The following is a 24,301-nucleotide window of genomic DNA, read 5'->3' on the forward strand; positions in this document are numbered from 1 at the left end:
CCTGAGCAAACGATGGGCGTATTTGTGACGTCAAACCAGGAACGAAACTGACTGAACTGATCGCAATGGCAGACTAAGTCTCGAGCTACTCAGAAACTGCTAAGAGAGGTCTAATCGCAATAGTGCGAATCCGTCGTTCGCAATTTTGAGAAGCTAACATTCACACCCAGTAGGCGGCGGCTTAGCGTGTGCAAAGCTGCTAAAAGCAGCTTGCGAGCGAACAACTCGGAATGACCACCATTGTGGGATGAGTGTCTGCACTATTATGTAGCAGCTGCTTTCTGGAATTTGCTTTTTCATGGGCCTTCACGGACATTGTGACTTAACTAAAGGTTTGGTTAGTAGGGCCATTGAGGGATGGGCAAAGCCAGGTCCCAGAAGGATTGCAGGCATCCCCATGTCTCTTTATTGCTGGTTTTCATTTCATTTGGCCCGACTGACCACGTTTTCTCCTTATATGGACTGTTTGTTTCATTTTAACTTTGTGTTGATCTTTCATAGGGCTGTGTGCATCAGCTAGTTTGTTGTCATTTATTAAGCATGCCGTCCCAGTTTTGCTGAGATCTCATGACCTTATGCCAATGCAGTTTGTCAGGGTTGTGAGGCTCAAAGACAGAACAGCTGGACATGGTCACTGGGCTCCTCTGCATCCCTTTGCTGTGTCTCAGATTTGTCCCTATTGAGTGCTGGATGTCTGATGACCATGCACGGTTGATGCATCCTGGTGGTTCCTTAGTCACTGGCTTTTAGTTCCATTGAGTACTCCAGCATTGTTTTTTTGTCTTTTGAATTTCCTATATAGATAATGGTGCCAAATCATTTTTGGAAAAGAGATTTCCACACTTGCTCCCCCCACAGAATTCAACAGGATTAGGTCATGGCTCTGAGCCATAATATGCCCATGGTGTATTTCCAATATCCTCATCATTGTCTGGGTATCTTTGTAGTTTTCCTCATTGCCATTTCCTATTTTCAAATTTTAACTGGTGAGTTTTATGTGGTTGGCCCTTACAGACATTGGTTTTTCTCTTCTTTGGTACTGTCTGTTTTGGCTCGTCTTTACAATGATCTTTCACAGGGCATTTTGCATTGATGAGTTTCCTGCTGAGTCCAAGCATGCATCCCACCATTGCTGAAGTCTCCAATCCTGATTTGGTTTATGTGGGTTACAATACTTGAAGACCGATCAACTGGGTTGTGGTCATGGGCTCCTCTGCATCCCTGTGCTGTCTCCCTGTGTTGCCGGGGGATCTTTTACAGGCTATTTGTTGTCTGGAATTCCAGTTTTTTTTTTTGTTCCATTGGCTCTTACTGTTTTTTTTTTTTTGTTCCATTGGCTCTTACAGCATGGCATGATGACACTCAGAGGTCCACTAAAAGTGTCCCCTAGAGATCATTGGGACCATGAGGGTTGTATTCTCTGACGCTTATAGTGACCACTGCAGTGGGAGGCTGGATGTCTACTGTTTGTTTATACTATCCCAGTCACTGTCTAGCTTTTTAGTTGTTTTCTTCATTAGCATTAACTTTATTTAACTTGGGTGCTTTCTGCCATTTGTCACCATTAGTGGCCCATTTGCAGAGTTTTCATCCTGAATCATGGAGACTAATTGGCCGTTGTACTCCTGGCTGAATTTTTCAAGATTTTACCTGGGCGAAGTTGTCACCAATCACCTCCACATCATTTCTCCCTCCTTTCCATCTGTCACGATCCGGGTATCTGGACGCCATTACTTACCCTTCAGATGCCTCCTAAGGCTGGCTCAGCGTTCCAGGACCGGATCCCGCTGTTCCTGAGTTTCCACATGCAGAATGTCAGAGTGGTGATTTCATCAGCCGCGGCCTCCGCTGTGCCCGCGTGGTTAAATGTGCGCTTGTCAGTCTGGCGTCTCCTGTCTCCTGTGGCCGGCGTCGCCATTACTGTTTCAATTCTCACATGGATTACAAACCAAACTTCCCTCCAAGTGTCTGCATGGGCGCAGCCATCTTGGATTTTGTCATCTGATCATTTCCACCAATCTGCTGTCTGTATTGTTGATTTGCATAATTGCCTAGCCAACCCCTTCCTTGCTGCAGGTATAAGTAAGCTGTGCCTGAACAAGGAAGGCGTCAGTGCTTTGGTTGTCTAACCTAGTTCCAGTTTGTCTCTCTCCTGTGGTTGTCTTCCAGGTTCCAGCTCCTGTCTCCAGACTTCTGCTACAGAGACCCGCACCAGCATTCCATCTGCGGTGTAGCCTGACTCTCCGATCCATTCTGGACTCACCTGTTTCCAGCTACAACAATCACCTGCTTCCAGCCCAGCTTCCAGCAGTGCACAGCTTCTCTTAAAGGGCCGGTGTCCTTTCTGCAGTTTACCACTCTCCACCGGTATTATTATTTCACCACTCTCAAACAATCACCTGCTTCCAGCCCAGCTTCCAGCAGTGTACAGCTTCTCTTAAAGGGCCGGTGTCCTTTTCTGCAGTTTACCACTCTCCACCGGTATTATTATTTCACCGCTCTCAAACTCCAAACTTCATTATTATTTCATCGCTCTCAAGTTCGTTTATTATTTAACTGGTCCCAGCCAGTATCCACTCCGTATCAACAACAGTCTGGTTCCAGCCAGTATCCACTGCAGCCGTTTTATCTTCAGCAGCCCAGCCTTTCCTGGAACACCGGCTGGTACGATCCTTGGTTCCCTCCATTGCTACAGTCAGGCCTGGTAAGGACTTTCCAACTAGAAGATTATAAGAACTGTCTCACACTACCAGTGCCTGTGGCCCTTGCCACCCTGTAGTACCCAGGAATTGTATTTATCTTCTGTTGACTTTTATGTTTCCTTTTACTGCTGCTGTGTTACGGAGTTTGTCATAATAAACATCATTGACTTTTATCCTGGTTGTCGTGGTCACGCCTTCGGGCAGTTATTCTACATGTTACTTACATGTCTAGGGGTCTGATACAACCTCCCAGGTTCCATTACATCTCAGCCCCTACAACTGAGGCTGCCTCCCGTCAGCTCAGGCCCTCAGTTGTGACAGTAAGCACTGACCCAATGAATCCAGCCAGAGACCAGGATCAAGCGGCCAGGCCGATGCAAGAACTGGCAGCCCGACTTGAACATCAGGAGGCTGCACAGGGCCACATCATCCGCTGTCTCCAGGATCTCTCTACACGGCTGGATGGGATTCAAACGACCCTCCATGGACCTGGCACGTCCGGTGCGTCCACTACAGTGACACCAGCTGTAACCCCACCCACCTTACCCATTTCCAGTCCACATCTTCATCTTCCAACGCCAGCAAAATTTGATGGATCTCCAAGGTTCTGCAGGGGATTTCTCAATCAATGTGAAATCCACTTTGAGCTTCTACCTGGCAATTTCTTCAGTGACCGTACCAAAATTGCCTATGTCATCTCCCTTCTCAGTGGCTCAGCCCTTGACTGGGCATCACCTTTATGGGAGAAGTCTGATCCCCTGCTATCCTCCTATACTGACTTTGTAGCTACATTCAGGCGCATCTTCGACGAGCCAGGCCGGATAACATCTGCTTCATCTGAGATTCTTAGTTTACGCCAGGGAACACGTACTGTGGGACAGTATCTTATACAGTTTAAAATCCTGGCATCCGAACTGGCATGGAATGACGAAGCCCTGTATGCTGCATTCTGGCATGGCTTATCAGAACGCATCAAGGATGAGTTAGCTACCAGAGACTTGCCCTCTAAGTTGGATGAACTAATTTCTCTTTGCACGAAGGTTGATCTACGTTTCAGAGAGAGAGCAACCGAGCGAGGAAGATCATCTACTCCTAAATCTTCTGCTCCTCCTCCTCGTCAACCATCTCCATCCAAGGATGAGCCTATGCAAATTAGTCGTTCCCGTCTATCTCCCGCTGAGCGCCGAAGACGTCTCTCTGAGTCTCTCTGTCTCTACTGTGCAGCTCCGTCGCACACTATCAATGCCTGTCCCAAACGTCCGGGAAACTCCAGATCCTAGCTCGCCAAGGAGAGGGCCGGCTAGGAGTAATGATCTCCTCTCCATCTCCTCATGACTGTAACCTCCCAGTGTCGCTCCATATTGCTCAACGTTACAGGAACGTCATTGCCCTCCTTGATTCCGGAGCAGCTGGGAATTTCATAACCGAAGCTTATGTTAAACGGTGGTCCCTACCCACCGAGAGACTGTCCTCGTCCATCTCTTTGACTGCCGTGGATGGCAGCAAGATTTTTGACGCAGTCATTTCCTTAAGGACTCTTCCAGTTCGTCTGAGAGTGGGAGTTCTTCATTCTGAGTATATTTCTTTTTTAGTGATTCCAAGAGCCACACATCCAGTGGTTTTAGGCCTTCCATGGCTCCGTCTCCACAACCCATCAATTGACTGGACGACTACGCAAATACTGGCATGGGGTCCCTCCTGTGCTGAGACTTGTTTAGCCAAAGTTCTTCCTGTTTGTTCTTCCTTCCCCAGGTCAACTGATGTTCCGCCTCCTCCATATCAAGACTTCACGGATGTGTTCAGTAAAGCCTCTGCTGATATCCTTACTCCTCATAGAGAATGGGACTGCCCAATCGACCTCATTCCAGGGAAGGTTCCACCGCGAGGCCGAACTTATCCGTTGTCTCTGCCCGAGACACACTCCATGGAAGAGTACATCAAAGAGAACCTGGCGAAGGGTTTCATCCGACCATCTTCTTCTCCAGCCGGCGCAGGCTTCTTCTTCGTTAAGAAGAAAGACGGTGGTCTGCGTCCGTGCATCGACTACAGAGGTCTGAACGACATTACCGTCAAGAACCGATACCCATTACCCCTGATTACCGAGCTCTTTGATAGAGTTAGTGGTGCAACCATTTTCACAAAGCTGGATTTGAGGGGTGCCTACAATCTCATCCGAATCCGTGAGGGTGACGAGTGGAAGACCGCCTTTAACACCCGTGACGGACATTATGAGTACCTCGTCATGCCCTTCGGATTGAGCAACGCTCCAGCAGTCTTCCAGTACTTCGTGAATGAGATCTTCAGGGACATCTTGTACCGCCATGTCGTGGTTTATCTAGACAACATCCTCATCTTTGCTAATAATCTCGAAGATCATCGTTTCTGGGTAAAAGAGGTTCTTTCCAGTCTCCGTGTCAATCACCTCTATTGTAAATTGGAGAAGTGTGTGTTTGAAGTTAAAACCATTCCGTTTCTAGGTTACATTGTGTCCGGTTCCGGACTAGAGATGGATCCTGAGAAACTCCAAGCAATCCAGAATTGGCCGGTACCCTTAAGCCTCAAAGGGGTCCAGAGGTTCTTAGGGTTCGCCAATTATTATAGAAAATTTATACAAGACTTTTCCACCATTGTGGCGCCTATCACTGCATTAACCAAGAAAAGTGCTAATCCGTCCAAGTGGTCCGAGGAAGCTACACAGGCCTTTCACCTTCTGAAGCAACGGTTCATCTCTGCACCAGTTCTGAAACAGCCTGACACCGACTCTCCTTTTATCTTAGAGGTAGACGCCTCCTCCGTTGGAGTAGGAGCAGTGTTATCCCAGAGGGCCAAAGATGGACATCTACATCCTTGCAGTTTCTTCTCCCGAAAGTTCTCTCCAGCTGAGCGCAACTATGCCATTGGCGATCAGGAGTTGCTAGCCATCAAGCTCGCTCTGGAGGAGTGGAGATACCTGTTGGAGGGAGCTTCCCACTCAATCACCATACTCACTGACCACAAAAATCTTTTATATCTCAAAGGCGCACAATGTCTGAATCCTCGTCAGGCCAGATGGGCACTTTTCTTCTCTAGGTTTGACTTTAAACTCCAGTTCTGTCCGGGTTCTCAGAATCGTAAGGCCGATGCCCTTTCCCGCTCATGGGAGCAAGAAAATGAGTCCGAGTCTGCAGACAAGCATCCTATTATTAATCCGTTGGCATTCTCCACGGTAGGGATGGACTCTACGCCTCCACCAGGGAAAAGTTTTGTTAAGCCAGTTCTAAGGAAGAAGCTCATGCATTGGGCCCATACTTCCCGTTTTGCTGGACATACAGGCATTCAGAAAACCCTTGAATTTATTTCTAGGTCCTACTGGTGGCCAACTCTGAAGAAGGACGTTATGGAATTTATTGCCTCCTGCCCAAAGTGTGCCCAACACAAAGTCTCCCGCCAGTCGCCTGCGGGGCAACTGGTTCCATTATCTGTTCCCCGTCGACCATGGACCCATTTGTCGATGGACTTTGTTTCCGATCTACCTATCTGCAACAAGTTTAATACCATCTGGGTGGTAGTTGACCGGTTCACCAAGATGGCACATTTCATTCCTCTCACCGGTCTTCCATCAGCTTCCAAGTTGGCTCAAGTGTTTATACAAGAGATCTTCCGACTTCACGGTCTTCCTGAAGAGATCATCTCGGATCGTGGAGTACAATTTGTAGCCAAATTTTGGCGAAGTTTGTGTCAAGCCCTCCAAGTCAAGTTAAAGTTTTCCACGGCTTACCATCCTCAGACCAATGGTCAAACCGAGAGGGTGAATCAGGACTTGGAGGCCTTCCTCCGTATATATGTGTCTTCCTCTCAAGATGACTGGGTTCAACTCCTTCCTTGGGCCGAGTTCAGCCACAACAATCAATACCATTCCTCATCTTCTTCTACACCATTCTTCATTAATTATGGATTCCACCCTAAAGTCCCTGAATTCCAACCGCTTCCCGCAACTTCTGTTCCAGCAGTGGATGTCACCTTGCGTCAGTTTTCAAATAACTGGAGGAACATCCGCGCAGCCCTGCTTAAAGCCTCATTCAGGTATAAGAAGTTTGCCGATAGGAAGCGTAGAGCGGTTCCTGCTCTCAAGGTGGGTGATCGTGTGTGGTTGTCCACGAAGAATTTGAGGTTGAGAGTTCCCAGCATGAAATTTGCACCTCGCTACATCGGACCCTTCAAGATTGAACAAGTCATCAATCCTGTTGCCTACAGGTTACAGTTACCATCCTTCTTGAAAATACCCAGGACATTTCATGTTTCTTTGTTGAAACCGCTGATCCTGAATCGGTTTCATTCCGCACTTCCTCCAGCTCCCAAAGTTCAAACTCAACGGGGAGTCGAGTACGAGGTGGCCAAGATTTTGGACTCAAGTTTCCGTTACGGTCAGTTACAATACCTCATTGACTGGAAGGGCTATGGTCCTGAAGAACGCTCTTGGACCAATGCCTCAGACGTCCATGCTCCTGCCTTGGTCCGAAATTTCCACGAAAAGTTTCCTTTAAAGCCTAAGAAGTGTCCTGGGGCCACTCCTAAAGGGGGGGTGCTGTCACGATCCGGGTATCTGGACGCCATTACTTACCCTTCAGATGCCTCCTAAGGCTGGCTCAGCGTTCCAGGACCGGATCCCGCTGTTCCTGAGTTTCCACATGCAGAATGTCAGAGTGGTGATTTCATCAGCCGCGGCCTCCGCTGTGCCCGCGTGGTTAAATGTGCGCTTGTCAGTCTGGCGTCTCCTGTCTCCTGTGGCCGGCGTCGCCATTACTGTTTCAATTCTCACATGGATTACAAACCAAACTTCCCTCCAAGTGTCTGCATGGGCGCAGCCATCTTGGATTTTGTCATCTGATCATTTCCACCAATCTGCTGTCTGTATTGTTGATTTGCATAATTGCCTAGCCAACCCCTTCCTTGCTGCAGGTATAAGTAAGCTGTAAAGGAATTTTACCCAACTGCGCCTGTGTGTATATAAATTAATAAATGGGTGATTTGAATAAAGGGAAAAAACACAGTACTGTTTGGATAAAAATTAAATTGACATTTATTCTTTTGAAAAAAGAAAAGTATATATAAATGAAAAATGAAGGAAAATACAAAAACAAAAACAAAAAAACACCTTTTATTTCAGGTAACTATATGTCCAAAATGATAACAGGTCAGGAAAAATCTTCCTGCATCTGTACAGTGTTGAAAAAAACTTTGGGAAGAACGTGAATAAAAAGATTTGAAAAGTATATATTGAAAAATTTCAAATGTCTGGTGTGAAATAGAGTGTGGCGTCCCACCTCTTTTCCACCTTGTTGTGACTGGTTATTAGGTGAACTACAGAAAAGGTAGATTAAGTAGATAAGTAAGCTGTGCCTGAGCAAGGAAGGCGTCAGTGCTTTGGTTGTCTAACCTAGTTCCAGTTTGTCTCTCTCCTGTGGTTGTCTTCCAGGTTCCTGCTCCTGTCTCCAGACTTCTGCTACAGAGACCCGCACCAGCATTCCATCTGCGGTGTAGCCTGACTCTCCGATCCATTCTGGACTCACCTGTTTCCAGCTACAACAATCACCTGCTTCCAGCCCAGCTTCCAGCAGTGCACAGCTTCTCTTAAAGGGCCGGTGTCCTTTCTGCAGTTTACCACTCTCCACCGGTATTATTATTTCACCGCTCTCAAACAATCACCTGCTTCCAGCCCAGCTTCCAGCAGTGTACAGCTTCTCTTAAAGGGCCGGTGTCCTTTTCTGCAGTTTACCACTCTCCACCGGTATTATTATTTCACCGCTCTCAAACTCCAAACTTCATTATTATTTCATCGCTCTCAAGTTCGTTTATTATTTAACTGGTCCCAGCCAGTATCCACTCCGTATCAACAACAGTCTGGTTCCAGCCAGTATCCACAGCAGCCGTTTTATCTTCAGCAGCCCAGCCTTTCCTGGAACACCGGCTGGTACGATCCTGGGTTCCCTCCATTGCTACAGTCAGGCCTGGTAAGGACTTTCCAACTAGAAGATTATAAGAACTGTCTCACACTACCAGTGCCTGTGGCCCTTGCCACCCTGTAGTACCCAGGAATTGTATTTATCTTCTGTTGACTTTTATGTTTCCTTTTACTGCTGCTGTGTTACGGAGTTTGTCATAATAAACATCATTGACTTTTATCCTGGTTGTCGTGGTCACGCCTTCGGGCAGTTATTCTACATGTTACTTACATGTCTAGGGGTCTGATACAACTTCCCAGGTTCCGTTACATCTCAGCCCCTACAACTGAGGCTGCCTCCCGTCAGCTCAGGCCCTCAGTTGTGACACCATCCTTCTGTTAGCTGACTCTATTTATTCATTGCTTATAATATTATAGGCAAACATTTGGCTATTTGTCATATTTGATTAGTTGGGTTTCTTTTGTGTCCAGCACTTACTGAACCCTGCTTGAGAGTCTCCCCCCTTACATGCGGCAAGTCATGGTAATCAATTGTTTGGAGCAGGGGGTTTTGTGCCACTCCATTAGATAACTGCTCTTTAACTTGGGCAATCAGCAGCCACTCACTTCATGAGAACCTCATCTTTGTGGTTTATACTTGAGGGATTTTTGCGGTTTTGAGTGAGTTTGAGTTATGGTGGCTAGCTCCTCATTAGTGCCTTACATGGTGGTCTCAGCTAGGGTCCAGAAAGACTGTTAATAGGTTATTTACCCTGCAAAATACCTTTAGGCTTATTGTCCCAACAGGGTCAGAGGCCTTGGTTTCCTAACAGTGCCTTGAGCATTAGTTGAGGATTTTGTGAATGTAAAGACTTGATGAGCTTGTGTTACTGGGCTGGCATTGGAGCCTGGAGTTGGAGATTCAGCAGTATTTACTTTGAAAAAGTCACGTGATCCGTGACGAAACGCGTCAGTCTCCGCCCCCTTTTTCGAAGCTGCAGCAGTGTTCATCACTAAGCCACAGGTGAATTGTCCACTATAGCGGGAGCAGCACACGGGAACACAAAACGATATACCCGTGGTCAGTTACCAGCAACAGCAGCACCATTGCCGAAGCAGGCTCCAGCCACAGAAGTCCGTTGTACCATTTCCTCCTATAAGTGTGAAGGAAGCTACAGTCGGTGACACCAAAAAGGCACCCCCCGTGCAACATCTTACACCGAGGACGCTCGGTTACCGGGGGTAGGACCACACCGCATTTTCAACAGGGAGGTAATCGGACTTAAATTGTTTAATGCTGCTATCTGCCATTTCACCTTTATCATTCCAGCGTACTGCATTTACTGTTTGATTGCTACAAAGTAACAATACGCTGATGTCTCTCCAGGACAATTATATCTAGTGGAACTATTGATACTTAAGGAACATTTATTACAGCTTATCATACGCTGACACTTTTCAGGTCCGGTAACAGGGACTTTTTTAGAATTATATGTGCTAACTGAAAACTGCTGGCCAGCACGTTAAATATATTATTTTATCTATTTCATTCGATTTTATTATGTTTACTAATCACATTATAATTGGTGTACTTATTATTTAATAAATTTTTATATCATTATACCGGCTCTGTATAGATTAATTGAGTATCCATTCTGAACACATGAGCGCTTCTCTCTCCCTTTTTTTCGTTATCTTTGCACAATCTAGGGGTCCATACAGCCCCTTGAGTACAGCGAGCGTGGTTCTGATGGATACTTTATAGTTTATTTCATTGGTCAGTCATAGACACAGGCGCTTCATTTATTTTTTCCTTTTTAGTCAGCAGTATATAAGAAGCTGGTAGGTTTGATAAAATTGGCAGCACAGCATCAACTGATTCAGACAAGCATAGCGGTACTCATTCTCTGGTGGGGTAGCTCCTCCAGAGACATGCCAGAGTCACTAGTAATAACATCCCTCTCCTATGGTTTAGACAGGAAGTGTTTCACACCCTCCTCCCTCTTGCTGGTATATAACCTTTCTCCTTCTCTTCCCCTTTGTCTTTCCATTGTCTTCATTTATCGGTTTCAGAAACCACTGTAATGGGAGGGATTCCGCAGGCTACCATAGGGTCTCTATGAGGAAATGGAATTATCAATGAGTATATTTAGCTAATTTTGTCATCATCTGACTATAGATATTGGCCCTGATGGCTGCAGTTCCCTGTTATTGCAACTTTTATGACTGTGTTTATATTTTAGATATGTTTACTAAGGTGTAGCTGCATTGGATATTTATATATATACACAAACAAAAAAAAAAGAGGAGAAAGACTCTATGCTGGGGCACTCTTATGTAAAAAATGACTAGACACTAAAACTTAACTTTTAATTAGTATCCTAAAATATTGTGACTTAAGAAATAATAATACCAGTAATTTATAATTGTGATAGGTATTAATAAAGTGCCTAGGTGAAAAATATTTCTAATCAATAATGTATAATCTGGGTAAACCTGTATATAATTATTATAATTTAAACAGGTTGTACTTAATCCCAGAGGGGTAATCACTCAATGTGTCCTCTCCATACAGTAAAATAATCCAAGAGTAGTATGATTTGAGGCTGAAAAAATGTTGCCTATATTGGTTTTAAACACCTTCTGCTCTATGTTCAGGCAGTGGTGTCACCAAAAGGCATTTGATTCAATGGTTTTTAGCCTCTTGCACCTAGCAAGAGCATGGAGGTGTAAAACTACTAGATTAGTAGAAAAAATATTTTTTATAGAAGGGAGGTAATAATATTTAGCAACCCTAAAATGCAGGAAATAAATAATATTTAGAGTTCAAATGCATGAAATAAGTAGAGATAAACAATGGGTATCTTACTTCTGCTGTTCACAACCCCAGTTGCCCTTATTATTATGCCCTAATGCATTTTATTATGTGTGTCATTACTATGTCTCACTGTATCACTATATCACATTTTTTATTGACACTTTATCGTCATTTCAACCTTCTTTAGTATTGGTCCTTTTCTCATTACTCTAATATTATTCTTTATAAAGGACCACCTTTATAACCACTAACAGTAGCATTTCAGCTACCCCCCCCCCTTTTTTCCACGCACATTTTAGCTTTCAATAATTTCAAATCAACAAGTACAATAAGAGTAAATACTCATTTTTAATCCATAACAATACACCCACTTTTGTCATCAAGATAAATAATCAAGTTTATTAATCCTTATCTACAAATAAGAAAAATCGCCAGTAATTTATTTTTACAAATTAACAATATGGGTCTATATATACACTGCTCAAAAAAATAAAGGGAACACTAAAATAACACATCCTAGATCTGAATGAATGAAATATTCTTATTAAATACTTTGTTCTTTACATAGTTGAATGTGCTGACAACAAAACCACACAAAAATGATCAATGAAAATCAAATTTATTAACCCATGGAGGTCTGGATTTGGAGTCACCCTCAAAATTAAAGTGGAAAAACACTACAGGCTGATCCAACTTTGATGTAATGTCCTTAAAACAAGTCAAAATGAGGCTCAGTAGTGTGTGTGGCCTCCACGAGCCTGTATGACCTCCCTACAACCCACACAAGTGGCTCAGGTAGTGCAGCTCATCCAGGATGGCACATCAATGCGAGATGTGGCAAGAAGGTTTGCTGTGTGTCAGCTTAGTGTCCAGAGCATGGCGGCGCTACCAGGAGACAGGCCAGTACATCAGGAGACGTGGAGGAGGCCGTAGGAGGGCAACAACCCAGCAGCAGGACCGATACTTCCGCCTTTGTGCAAGGAGGAACAGGAGGAGCACTGCCAGAGCCCTGCAAAATGACCTCCAGCAAGCCACAAATGTGCATGTGTCTACTCAAATGATCAGAAACAGACTCCATGAGGGTGATATGAGGGCCAGACGTCCACAGATGGGGGTTGTGCTTACAGCCGAACACCGTGCAGGACATTTGGCATTTGCCAGAGAACACCAAGATTGGCAAATTCGCCACTGGCGCCCTGTGCTCTTCACAGATGAAAGCAGGTTCTCACTGAGCACATGTGACAGACGTGACAGAGTCTAGAGACGCCAAGGAGAACGTTCTGCTGCCTGCAACATCCTCCAGCATGACCGGTTTGGCTGTGGGTCAGTAATGGTGTGGGGTAGCATTTCTTTGGGGGGCCGCACAGCCCTCCATGTGCTCGCCAGAGGTAGCCTGACTGCCACTAGGTACCGAGATGAGATCCTCAGACCCCTTGTGAGACCATATGCTGGTGTGGTTGGCCCTGGGTTCTTCCTAATGCAAGACAATGCTAGACCTCATGTTGCTGGAGTGTGTCAGCAGTTCCTGCAAGATGAAGGCATTGATGCTATGGACTGGCCTGCCCGTTCCCCAGACCTGAATCCAATTGAGCACATCTGGGGCATCATATCTCGCTCCATCCACCAACGCCACGTTGCACCACAGACTGTCCAGGAGTTGGCAGATGCTTTAGTCCAGGTCTGGGAGGAGATCCCTCAGGAGACCATCCGCCACCTCATCACGAGCATGCCCAGGCGTTGTAGGGAGGTCATACAGGCACGTGGAGGACACACACACTAAAAAGCCTCATTTTTACTTTTTTTAAGGACATTACATCAAAGTTGGATCAGCCTGTAGTGTGTTTTTCCACTTTAATTTTGAGGGTGACTCCAAATCCAGACTTCCGTGGGTTAATAAATTTGATATACTTTGATCATTTTTGTGTGATTTTGTTGTCAGCACATTCAACTATGTAAAGAACAAAGTATTTAATAAGAATATTTCATTCATTCAGATCTAGGATGTGTTATGTTAGTGTTCCCTTTATTTTTTTGAGCAGTGTATTTGTGTATGCATATGTGTATTCCTTTTTTTGTATTGGTTTTTAGCCTCTTGCACCTAGCAAGAGCCTGGAGGTGTAAAACTACTAGATTAGTAGAAAAAATATTTTTTATAGAAGGGAGGTAATAATATTTAGAGAACGGAGGACATTTTATATGGCTGTAGTGACATAAAATTCTGAATAGCAGGCTGAGTGAAGCAGCTGGATAAGTGGAGGTATCCATGGTTACAGTGGGCCTATGAGTGGACTGAGGAGTCTGGTGATGGGAGGGGCTTAGCCCTTATAAGGAGGGGACTGGATAGGTTCTCCCTCTTTTCCTCAGTGAAAATTGAACAGTGAAGTGCTCTGCATTTGTTTTGTACTGAACTGTGTATTATTTGTGAATTTGTGGTATTTTTCTTCTTATTTCCTTTCATTCTTTACTAATCTTTAATATTTTCAACCCCCTTTTATTCTCTGACTTTTACTTATCTATCTTTCCTATTTTCTAACATGCCGAGGCCTAGCCGTACTGTGCGTCCCCCTGTTCGTTTTAGCGAAAGTGGGGAAGGAAATGCTGCTGTTTTAGTGTCAGGGAGGGTACAGCAGCGGTTAGCACAAACACGTAGTCAGGCTGGGAGTAATGTGGGTAATGTCGCCTCCAGGGGTCGGGCTTGACCGCCTGAGAGGCTTTTGGCGGGCGAAGCTGCGTCACGCAGAGGCCGGGTCAGCAGTGAGTCTGTGTCACGAGCTGTTGGTTTAACTCGAGCTTTGGGAGACGATTTCACGGAGCCAAATTCTGTTAATAATATGTCGAGAAGTGTTGGGGCTATGATGGAGGCACGGAGCAGGGTGCTGGGGAGAGCAGTAACATCCCGGGGAGTTACCTCAGGAGTGCATGTGCCAGAGGTACGCCGCGGTCGCCCCGTGGGCCCGCGGAGGTCCATGGCTGCTAGAGGTGGTCGACGCAGTTCGGTCCTTGCTAGAGGTGAGCAAAATGGGAGAGTGACAAGGGTACAAGAGTTGGTGCAAGGAGGGGGAGCACCTAACAGAGGAAAAAACAGGGGTCCGGTTATTGACAATGTGGTTGACACGGTGGTAGCTGGCCAGCGCGGGAGCACATTTGGTATTAGAAATGCTGAAATACAGCAAGTAAGGCCCGCCACGTGTAATATTACAGGTAAAAAACGCGCCCCTGAGGTACATAGTATGAGGGGCAAGGTACCGGGGAAGTCATATGCTGATGCAGTGCGTTTTGGACGTAATGGAGCCGGGTTTAACTCATCTGAGGTAGCGTCTTTATGCACCTCAGTTATATCAGCACTGGTCCCGGTGCTCACCGGTAATAACACTGAAAGGGATTTTTTGGGAGCATAGAATTCCTCCGATTTACAGAGGATGGGTAGTCGTGATTTAGGGGCTGCTGTTTTACTGGCCGGACCGGGTGGAAGTAATGGGGGCGACACGAATACAAATGAGTTTCTGGTAGATGTTTCTCCTTGCATTTCTACAGAGGAGACCTTTGCAGCCCCTGAAGTGCAGGAGGATTCTGGGGAATCAGCGGCTGTGGTAGAGTCTGCACTGGACGAGGGATGTCTGTATGGTGAGTCAGATGTGCACTCTGCAGCACGCCAAAATGAGGCAGTAGTTACCTCAGGTAACATGGGCGCAGTTAAGGAAAAATCATGCAAAAGAAAAGCGTCACAAAAGCGTAAGCATAGGCGCAGAGGTCATAGGGACTCATCTACTTCTTCCTCCGAGTCCTCAGGTTCTTTTGATAGCAGGTGCAGTGGTTGCAAGGAAAGTCATAAAAGAAGGCGCAGACACAGTAGCTCCAGCATGTCCTCGGAGGAGGGTCCTGAGGACTCTCTGCAATGCGCTAATACGGCAGTTTTGAGAGGAGTACGGCCTAGAATTAGGGAACGTATCAGACAGGGAAAATTTGTGAATATGTTTGCTTTAACTAGTAAAGCGAAAAAAGCATTGGAGGCGGCTAGAAAGAAATCTGGTATAGGTGAGGAGGCTTATAAGTCTTACTCTAATTGGCAGAAAGGCATGTTTATCTTTGCAGCTTGCTATTTGGAGTCCAGGCCTCAGTAGCACATGAATGTAATAAAATATATGTATTTGCTCCACGAATTGGCCAGATCTGGGTGCGCAACGGCATGGAGATCCTATGATGAGGAGTTTCGTAGAAAGCAGAATGGCAAGGCAATCATAGATTTTGGTAAAAAAGATGTAGAGATTTTTGTAGATGTTACTCAGCCTCTAAAAAGTGGTTTAGAGGGTTTGGCTGAGAAGAGAGGTAATTCCAGATGGCTGGTGGGCAATAATCGTTCAGGCAAATGTTATGCCTTCAATAATAGTCAATGTACCCTAGGGTTTAGGTGTCGGTTTCGGCATGTTTGTATCCGCTGTGAAGGAACCCACCCCATTAAAAACTGCCAGCAAACGGCTAGGGGAAAAAGTAGTTTGCACAAGCAGCAACAGCGAATCCCAGCAATTTATGGGTCTAAGTAGGGCACCTACTCCAGTTAAATTGGACAAATTATGGCATTGGTTGGATCATTATCCAAATAGGGTTAATTCCGAGTTTTTTAAGTTAGGTTTTTCGAAGGGTTTTCCTTTGCCTATTGAAGGCCAAGTAAAATGTGGTCAAGTTCACAATTTACGGTCAGCTCAAGAGTTCCCAGTTATTTTAAAAGAAAAAGTTTATAAGGAGGTTGTTTTGGGTAGGATGGCAGGTCCTTTTAGTTGCCCTCCATTGCCTGATTTAATTTTGTCCCCAGTTGGGGTTGTTCCAAAAAAGACTCCGGGTAAATTCAGATTAATTCACACTTGTCATTTCCAAGAGGGTCTTCAGTGAATGACGCAATTCCTGAGAGTTTGTCCATAGTTATTTATCAGTCTTTTGAGGATGCGTTAGCCAAGGTGAGATCATTTGGTAAAGGGGCTTTGATGAGTAAAATTGATATAGAGTCGGCTTTTCAGCTGTTGCCCATGGATCCGGAATTTTTTTCCCCGTTATTTAGGTTTCCGTCTGAATGACGGTTTTTATGTTGATAAATGTCTTCCAATGGGTTGCTCCATATCTTGTTCATATTTTGAAAAATTCAGCAGTTTTCTGCATTGGTACATTTCCAAAAATTCAGGTCAGTCTGGAATTGTTCATTATCTAGATGATTTTTTGTTCATGGGTCCAGCTGGATCTGACATATGTGGCAATATTTTATCAAATGCTTTGTCATTGTTGAAGGAATTTGGGGTCCCAGTAGCTGAGAAAAAGACTGTAGGTCCCACATCGGTGTTGACTTTTTTGGGAATTGAAATTGATACTGTGGAAGGTTGCTGTCGTTTACCCAAAGAAAAAATAGATAAATTGAAGGGAGAGATAATTGTGGCTTTGGCAAACGGCAAGTTGATGCTCAAGCAAGCTCAATCATTATTGGGGTCTCTCAATTTTGCTTGCCGAGTTATACCCATGGGAAGAGTTTTCAGTAGGAAATTGGAGAGAGCCACAGCGGGTGTTAAAAAACCCAGTCATTTCATAAGATTATCCAAAGAGATTCGTAGGGATCTACACATTTGGAAAGAGTTCCTGTCCACCTTTAATGGTGTTCTCATTTGGCAGTCCAGAACCATTTCCAATGTTGAGTTGCAATTATTTACTGATGCAGCAGGTTCTTCGGGTTTTGGAGCATTTTTGGAGGGTAGGTGGTGTGCCTCCCCATGGCCAAAATCTTGGTTTGAAGAGGGACTCACTAGTAACCTATTGCTATTAGAATTATTCCCTATCATGGTGGCTTTGGAGTTATTGCATGAGGTCTTGGCCAACTTGTCAGTAGTTTTTTGGTGCGATAACTTGGGTGTGGTTCACGCAGTTAACAGTCAGAGAGCTGCCGGCCTTCCGGTGCTACGATTATTGGGTCAGATAGTGTTGCGCTGCCTTCAATCAAATATAAGTGTCACGATCCGGGTATCTGGACGCCATTTCTTACCCATCAGATGCCTCCTAAGGCTGGCTCAGCGCTCCAGGACCGGATCCCATCTGTTATCCTGATGTGTACATTACTGTATCCTCTCCTGTCACTCTGGGACGCTGTCACAGTAAACGCCATATTACACCTGGCATGGCGTCTCCCGCGGCCTCCGCCGCCGTCCCTGAACTTCTGCATGCAGAGTGTCTGAGTGGCGATTACGTCAGCCGCGGCCTCCGCTGTGTCCGCGTGGTTGGATGTGCATCTGTCAGCCTGGCGCCTCCTGTCTCCGGTGGCCGGCGCCGCCATTACTGTTTTCATTACCACATGGATTACAAACCAAACTTCCCTCCAAGTGTCTGCATGGGCGCAGCCATCTTGGATTCTGTCAGCTGATCATTTCCACCAATCTGTTCTCAGTATTGATAATCTGCATAATTGCCTAGCCAATCCCTTCCTTGCTGCAGGTATAAATACACTGTGCCTGAGCAAGGAAGGCGTCAGTGCTTTGGTTGTCAAACCTAGTTCCTGTTTGTCTCTCTCCTGTGATTGTCTTCCAGGTTCCAGCTCCTGTCTCAAGACTTCCTCCATAGAGACCCGCACCAGCATTCCACCTGCGGTGTAGCCTGACTCTCCAATCCATTGTGGATTCATCTGTTTCCAGCTACAACATTACCTGCTTCCAGCTCAGCTTCCAGCAGAGTACAGCTTCCCTTAAAGGGCCGGTGTCCTTTCTACACTTTACCACTCTCCACCGGTATTATTATTTCTCCGCTCTCAAGTTCTACATTTCAGTTCATATTTCATCGCTCCCAAGTTCATTTATTATTTAACTGGTTCCAGCCAGTATCCACTCCGTGCTAACAACAGTCTGGTTCCAGCCAGTATCCACAGCAGCTGTTTTATCTTCAGCAACCCAGCTTTTCCTGGAACACCAGCTGGCACAATCCTGGGTTATCTCCATTGCTACAGTCGGGCCTGGTAAGGACTTTCCATCTAGAAGATCATAAGAACTATCTCACACTACCAGTGCCCTGTGGCTCCTGCCATCCTGTAGTACCCAGGAACTGTATTTATTCTTTGCTGACTTTTACGTTTTCTTTTACTGCTGCTGTGTTGCGGAGTTGTCATAATAAACATCATTGACTTTTATCCAAGTTGTCGTGGTCACGCCTTCGGGCAGTTATTATTCATGTTACTTACATGTCCAGGGGTCTGATACAACCTCCCAGGTTCCGGTACATCTCAGCCCCTACAACTGAGGCTGCCTCCCGTCAGCTCAGGCCCTCAGTTGTGACAGTAAGCACTGACCTAATGAATCCAGCCGGAGACCAGGATCAAGCGGCCAGGCCGATGCAAGAACTGGCAGCCCGACTAGAACATCAGGAGGCTGCACAGGGCCACATCATCCGCTGTCTCCAGGATCTCTCTACTCGGCTGGATGGGATTCAGACAACTCTCCGTGGATCAGGCGCGTCTGGTGCGTCAACCACAGTGACTCCAGCTATAACCCCACCCACCTTACCCATTTCTGCTCCACGTCTTCATCTTCCAACGCCAGCAAAATTTGACGGATCTCCAAGATTCTGCAGGGGATTTCTCAACCAGTGTGAGATTCAGTTTGAGCTACAACCTGGCAATTTTCCCAGTGACCGTACAAAAATTGCCTACATTATTTCTCTTCTCAGTGGCTCAGCCCTTGATTGGGCATCACCGTTATGGGAGAGGTCCGACACCCTGCTATCTTCCTACACTGCCTTCGTGTCAACATTCAGGCGCATCTTCGACGAGCCAGGCCGGGTAACCTCAGCTTCATCCGAGATTCTCCGTTTACGCCAGGGGTCACGTACTGTAGGACAATATCTGATACAGTTCCAGATCCTGGCATCCGAACTGGCATGGAACGACGAGGCCCTGTATGCTGCATTCTGGCATGGCTTATCTGAGCGTATTAAAGATGAGTTAGCTACCAGAGACTTACCTTCTAAGTTAGATGAGCTAATCTCACTCTGCACGAAAGTTGATTTACGTTTCAATGAGAGAGCAACTGAGCGTGGAAGATCATCTGCTCCAAAATCTTCTGCTCCTCCTCCTCGTCAACTGTCACCATCTAAAGATGAGCCCATGCAACTTGGCCGTTCCCGTTTAACTCCTGCTGAGCGCCGAAGACGTCTCTCCGAGTTTCTCTGTCTCTATTGTGCAGCTCCGTCTCACACCATTAATGCCTGTCCCAAACGTCCGGGAAACTCCAAATCCTAGCTTGCCAAGGAGAGGGCCGGCTAGGAGTAATGATCTCCTCTCCATCTCCTCAAGATTGTAATCTCCCAGTCTCGCTTCAAGTTGCTCAACGTTATCGGAACGTCATTGCCCTCCTTGATTCCGGAGCAGCTGGGAACTTTATTACCGAAGCCTATGTTAAACGGTGGTCCCTACCCACCGAGAGACTTCCTTCGTCCATTTCTTTAACTGCCGTGGATGGCAGCAACATTTTTGATGCAGTTATTTCTTTAAGGACTCTACCAGTTCGTCTGAGAGTGGGAGTTCTTCATTCCGAACTTATTTCTTTTTTAGTGATTCCAAGAGCCACACATCCTGTGGTCCTGGGCCTTCCATGGCTCCGTCTTCACAATCCTACAATTGATTGGACGACTACGCAAATCCTGGCATGGGGTTCCTCCTGTGCTGAGACATGTTTGTTTAAAGTATTGCCTGTCTGTTCTTCCTCCCCCAGGTCATCTGATGTTCCACCTCCTCCATATCAAGATTTCACGGATGTGTTCAGTAAAGCTTCTGCTGATATCCTTCCTCCTCATAGAGAATGGGACTGTCCGATTGATCTCGTTCCAGGGAAGGTTCCACCTCGAGGCCGAACTTATCCGTTGTCTCTGCCTGAGACGCATTCTATGGAGGAATATATTAAAGAGAACCTAGCAAAGGGGTTCATTCGACCTTCTTCTTCTCCAGCCGGCGCAGGCTTCTTTTTTGTAAAAAAGAAAGATGGTGGTCTGCGGCCGTGCATCGACTACAGAGGTTTGAACGACATTACCATCAAGAACCGTTATCCTTTACCCCTGATTACTGAGCTCTTTGACAGAGTTAGCGGAGCTACCATCTTTACAAAGCTGGACTTGCGAGGTGCATACAATCTCATCCGGATCCGTGAGGGTGACGAGTGGAAGACCGCCTTTAACACCCGTGACGGACATTATGAGTACCTCGTCATGCCCTTCGGATTGAGCAATGCTCCAGCTGTCTTCCAGCATTTTGTCAATGAGATCTTCAGAGACATTCTATACCGTCATGTCGTGGTCTATCTAGACGATATCCTCATTTTTGCCAACGATTTAGAGGAACATCGTTTTTGGGTTAAAGAGGTTCTGTCCCGTCTCCGTGTCAATCATCTCTATTGCAAATTAGAAAAATGCGTCTTTGAAGTCAAGTCCATTCCGTTTCTAGGGTACATTGTGTCCGGTTCCGGACTAGAGATGGATCCTGAGAAACTACAAGCAATCCAAAATTGGCCGGTACCCTTAACCCTCAAAGGGGTCCAGAGGTTCTTAGGGTTCGCCAACTATTACCGAAAGTTTATACGAGACTTTTCCACCATTGTGGCGCCTATTACTGCTTTCACTAAGAAGGGTGCTAACCCGTCCAAGTGGTCTGAAGAAGCCATGCAAGCATTTCATCTTTTAAAACAAAGGTTCATCTCTGCGCCTGTTCTGAAACAGCCTGACATCGACTCTCCTTTCATCTTAGAGGTGGATGCCTCCTCCGTTGGAGTAGGAGCGGTGTTATCTCAGAGGGCTAAAGATGGCCATTTACACCCTTGAAGTTTCTTCTCCCGGAAGTTCTCCCCAGCTGAGCGCAACTATGCCATTGGCGACCAGGAGTTGCTAGCCATCAAGCTCGCTCTAGAAGAGTGGAGGTATCTGTTGGAGGGAGCTTCTCATTCAATCACCATACTTACAGACCACAAGAACCTTTTATACCTGAAGGGCGCACAATGTCTCAACCCTCGTCAGGCCAGATGGGCACTTTTCTTTTCCAGGTTCGACTTTAAACTCCAGTTCTGTCCGGGCTCTCAGAATCGCAAGGCCGATGCCCTTTCCCGCTCATGGGAGCAAGAAAATGAGTCAGAGTCTTCAGACAAGCATCCTATTATAAATCCGTTGGCATTCTCCACGGTAGGGATGGACTCTACGCCCCCATCAGGGAAAAGTTTTGTGAAGCCGATGCTAAGGAAGAAGCTCATGCATTGGGCCCATGCTTCCCGTTTTGCCGGACATACAGGTATCCAAAAAACCCTGGAGTTTATCTCTAGGTCCTATTGGTGGCCAACTCTGAAAAAGGACGTCTTGGAGTTTATTGCATCTTGCCCAAAGTGTGCCCAACATAAAGTATCCCGCCAGTCGCCTGCGGGGCAACTGGTTCCACTATCCGTTCCGCGTCGACCATGGACCCACTTGTCGATGGATTTCATTACAGACTTACCCATGTGCAACAAGTTTAATACCATCTGGGTGGTAGTTGACCGGTTCACCAAGATGGCACACTTTATTCCTCTCACCGGTCTTCCGTCAGCTTCCAAGTTGGCTCAAGTATTCATACAAGAGATCTTCCGACTCCACGGTCTTCCTGAAGAAATTATCTCAGATCGAGGAGTTCAATTCACAGCCAAATTCTGGCGAAGTTTATGTCAAGTCCTCCAAGTCAAGCTAAAGTTTTCCACGGCTTACCATCCTCAGACCAATGGTCAAACCGAGAGGGTGAATCAGGACTTGGAGGCCTTCCTCCGCATCTATGTGTCCTCCTCTCAAGATGACTGGGTTCAATTACTTCCCTGGGCCGAGTTCTGTCATAACAACCAGTATCATTCTTCATCTGCTTCAACACCATTCTTCACTAACTTTGGATTCCACCCTAAAGTCCCTGAGTTCCAACCGCTTCCAGCAACTTCTGTTCCCGCAGTGGATATCACCTTGCATCAGTTTGCCAATATCTGGAAGAGCGTACGATCAGCTCTGCTCAAGGCATCGTTCAGGTACAAGAAGTTTGCGGATAAGAAGCGTCGAGCAGTTCCTGCTCTCAAGGTGGGTGATCGGGTATGGTTATCCACGAAGAATTTGAGGTTAAGAGTTCCCAGTATGAAGTTTGCACCTCGCTATATCGGTCCTTTCAAGATTGAACAAGTCATCAATCCTGTTGCTTACAGACTCCAGTTGCCTCCCTTCTTAAAAATACCCAGGACATTCCATGTTTCCCTGTTGAAACCGCTGATCTTGAATCGGTTTCATTCCTCACTTCCTCCAACTCCGAAAGTCCAAACTCAACGAGGCGTTGAGTATGAAGTGGCCAAGATCCTGGACTCACGTCACCGTTACGGTCAACTACAATATCTTATTGACTGGAAGGGTTATGGTCCTGAGGAACGTTCATGGACCAATGCTTCTGATGTCCATGCTCCTGCCTTGGTCCGGAGATTCCATTCCAAGTTTCCTCAAAAGCCAAAGAAGTGTCCTGGGGCCACTCCTAAAGGGGGGGGGGTGCTGTCACGATCCGGGTATCTGGACGCCATTTCTTACCCATCAGATGCCTCCTAAGGCTGGCTCAGCGCTCCAGGACCGGATCCCATCTGTTATCCTGATGTGTACATTCCTGTATCCTCTCCTGTCACTCTGGGACGCTGTCACAGTAAACGCCATATTACACCTGGCATGGCGTCTCCCGCGGCCTCCGCCGCCGTCCCTGAACTTCTGCATGCAGAGTGTCTGAGTGGCGATTACGTCAGCCGCGGCCTCCGCTGTGTCCGCGTGGTTGGATGTGCATCTGTCAGCCTGGCGCCTCCTGTCTCCGGTGGCCGGCGCCGCCATTACTGTTTTCATTACCACATGGATTACAAACCAAACTTCCCTCCAAGTGTCTGCATGGGCGCAGCCATCTTGGATTCTGTCAGCTGATCATTTCCACCAATCTGTTCTCAGTATTGATAATCTGCATAATTGCCTAGCCAATCCCTTCCTTGCTGCAGGTATAAATACACTGTGCCTGAGCAAGGAAGGCGTCAGTGCTTTGGTTGTCAAACCTAGTTCCTGTTTGTCTCTCTCCTGTGATTGTCTTCCAGGTTCCAGCTCCTGTCTCAAGACTTCCTCCATAGAGACCCGCACCAGCATTCCACCTGCGGTGTAGCCTGACTCTCCAATCCATTGTGGATTCATCTGTTTCCAGCTACAACATTACCTGCTTCCAGCTCAGCTTCCAGCAGAGTACAGCTTCCCTTAAAGGGCCGGTGTCCTTTCTACACTTTACCACTCTCCACCGGTATTATTATTTCTCCGCTCTCAAGTTCTACATTTCAGTTCATATTTCATCGCTCCCAAGTTCATTTATTATTTAACTGGTTCCAGCCAGTATCCACTCCGTGCTAACAACAGTCTGGTTCCAGCCAGTATCCACAGCAGCTGTTTTATCTTCAGCAACCCAGCTTTTCCTGGAACACCAGCTGGCACAATCCTGGGTTATCTCCATTGCTACAGTCGGGCCTGGTAAGGACTTTCCATCTAGAAGATCATAAGAACTATCTCACACTACCAGTGCCCTGTGGCTCCTGCCATCCTGTAGTACCCAGGAACTGTATTTATTCTTTGCTGACTTTTACGTTTTCTTTTACTGCTGCTGTGTTGCGGAGTTGTCATAATAAACATCATTGACTTTTATCCAAGTTGTCGTGGTCACGCCTTCGGGCAGTTATTATTCATGTTACTTACATGTCCAGGGGTCTGATACAACCTCCCAGGTTCCGGTACATCTCAGCCCCTACAACTGAGGCTGCCTCCCGTCAGCTCAGGCCCTCAGTTGTGACAATA

General features: G+C 46.3%; 1 protein-coding gene across 1 annotated transcript in view; it reads right to left on the reverse strand.

Moving 5' to 3' along the window:
* Positions 1-24,301, reverse strand: part of LOC134910766 (uncharacterized) — a 119,638-nt gene that overhangs the window by 52,201 nt on the left and 43,136 nt on the right. The gene's annotated exons all lie outside the window — the stretch shown is intronic.

This window comes from Pseudophryne corroboree, chromosome 4 (assembly GCF_028390025.1).
Source record: "Pseudophryne corroboree isolate aPseCor3 chromosome 4, aPseCor3.hap2, whole genome shotgun sequence".
NCBI classification, from domain to species: Eukaryota; Metazoa; Chordata; class Amphibia; order Anura; family Myobatrachidae; genus Pseudophryne; species Pseudophryne corroboree.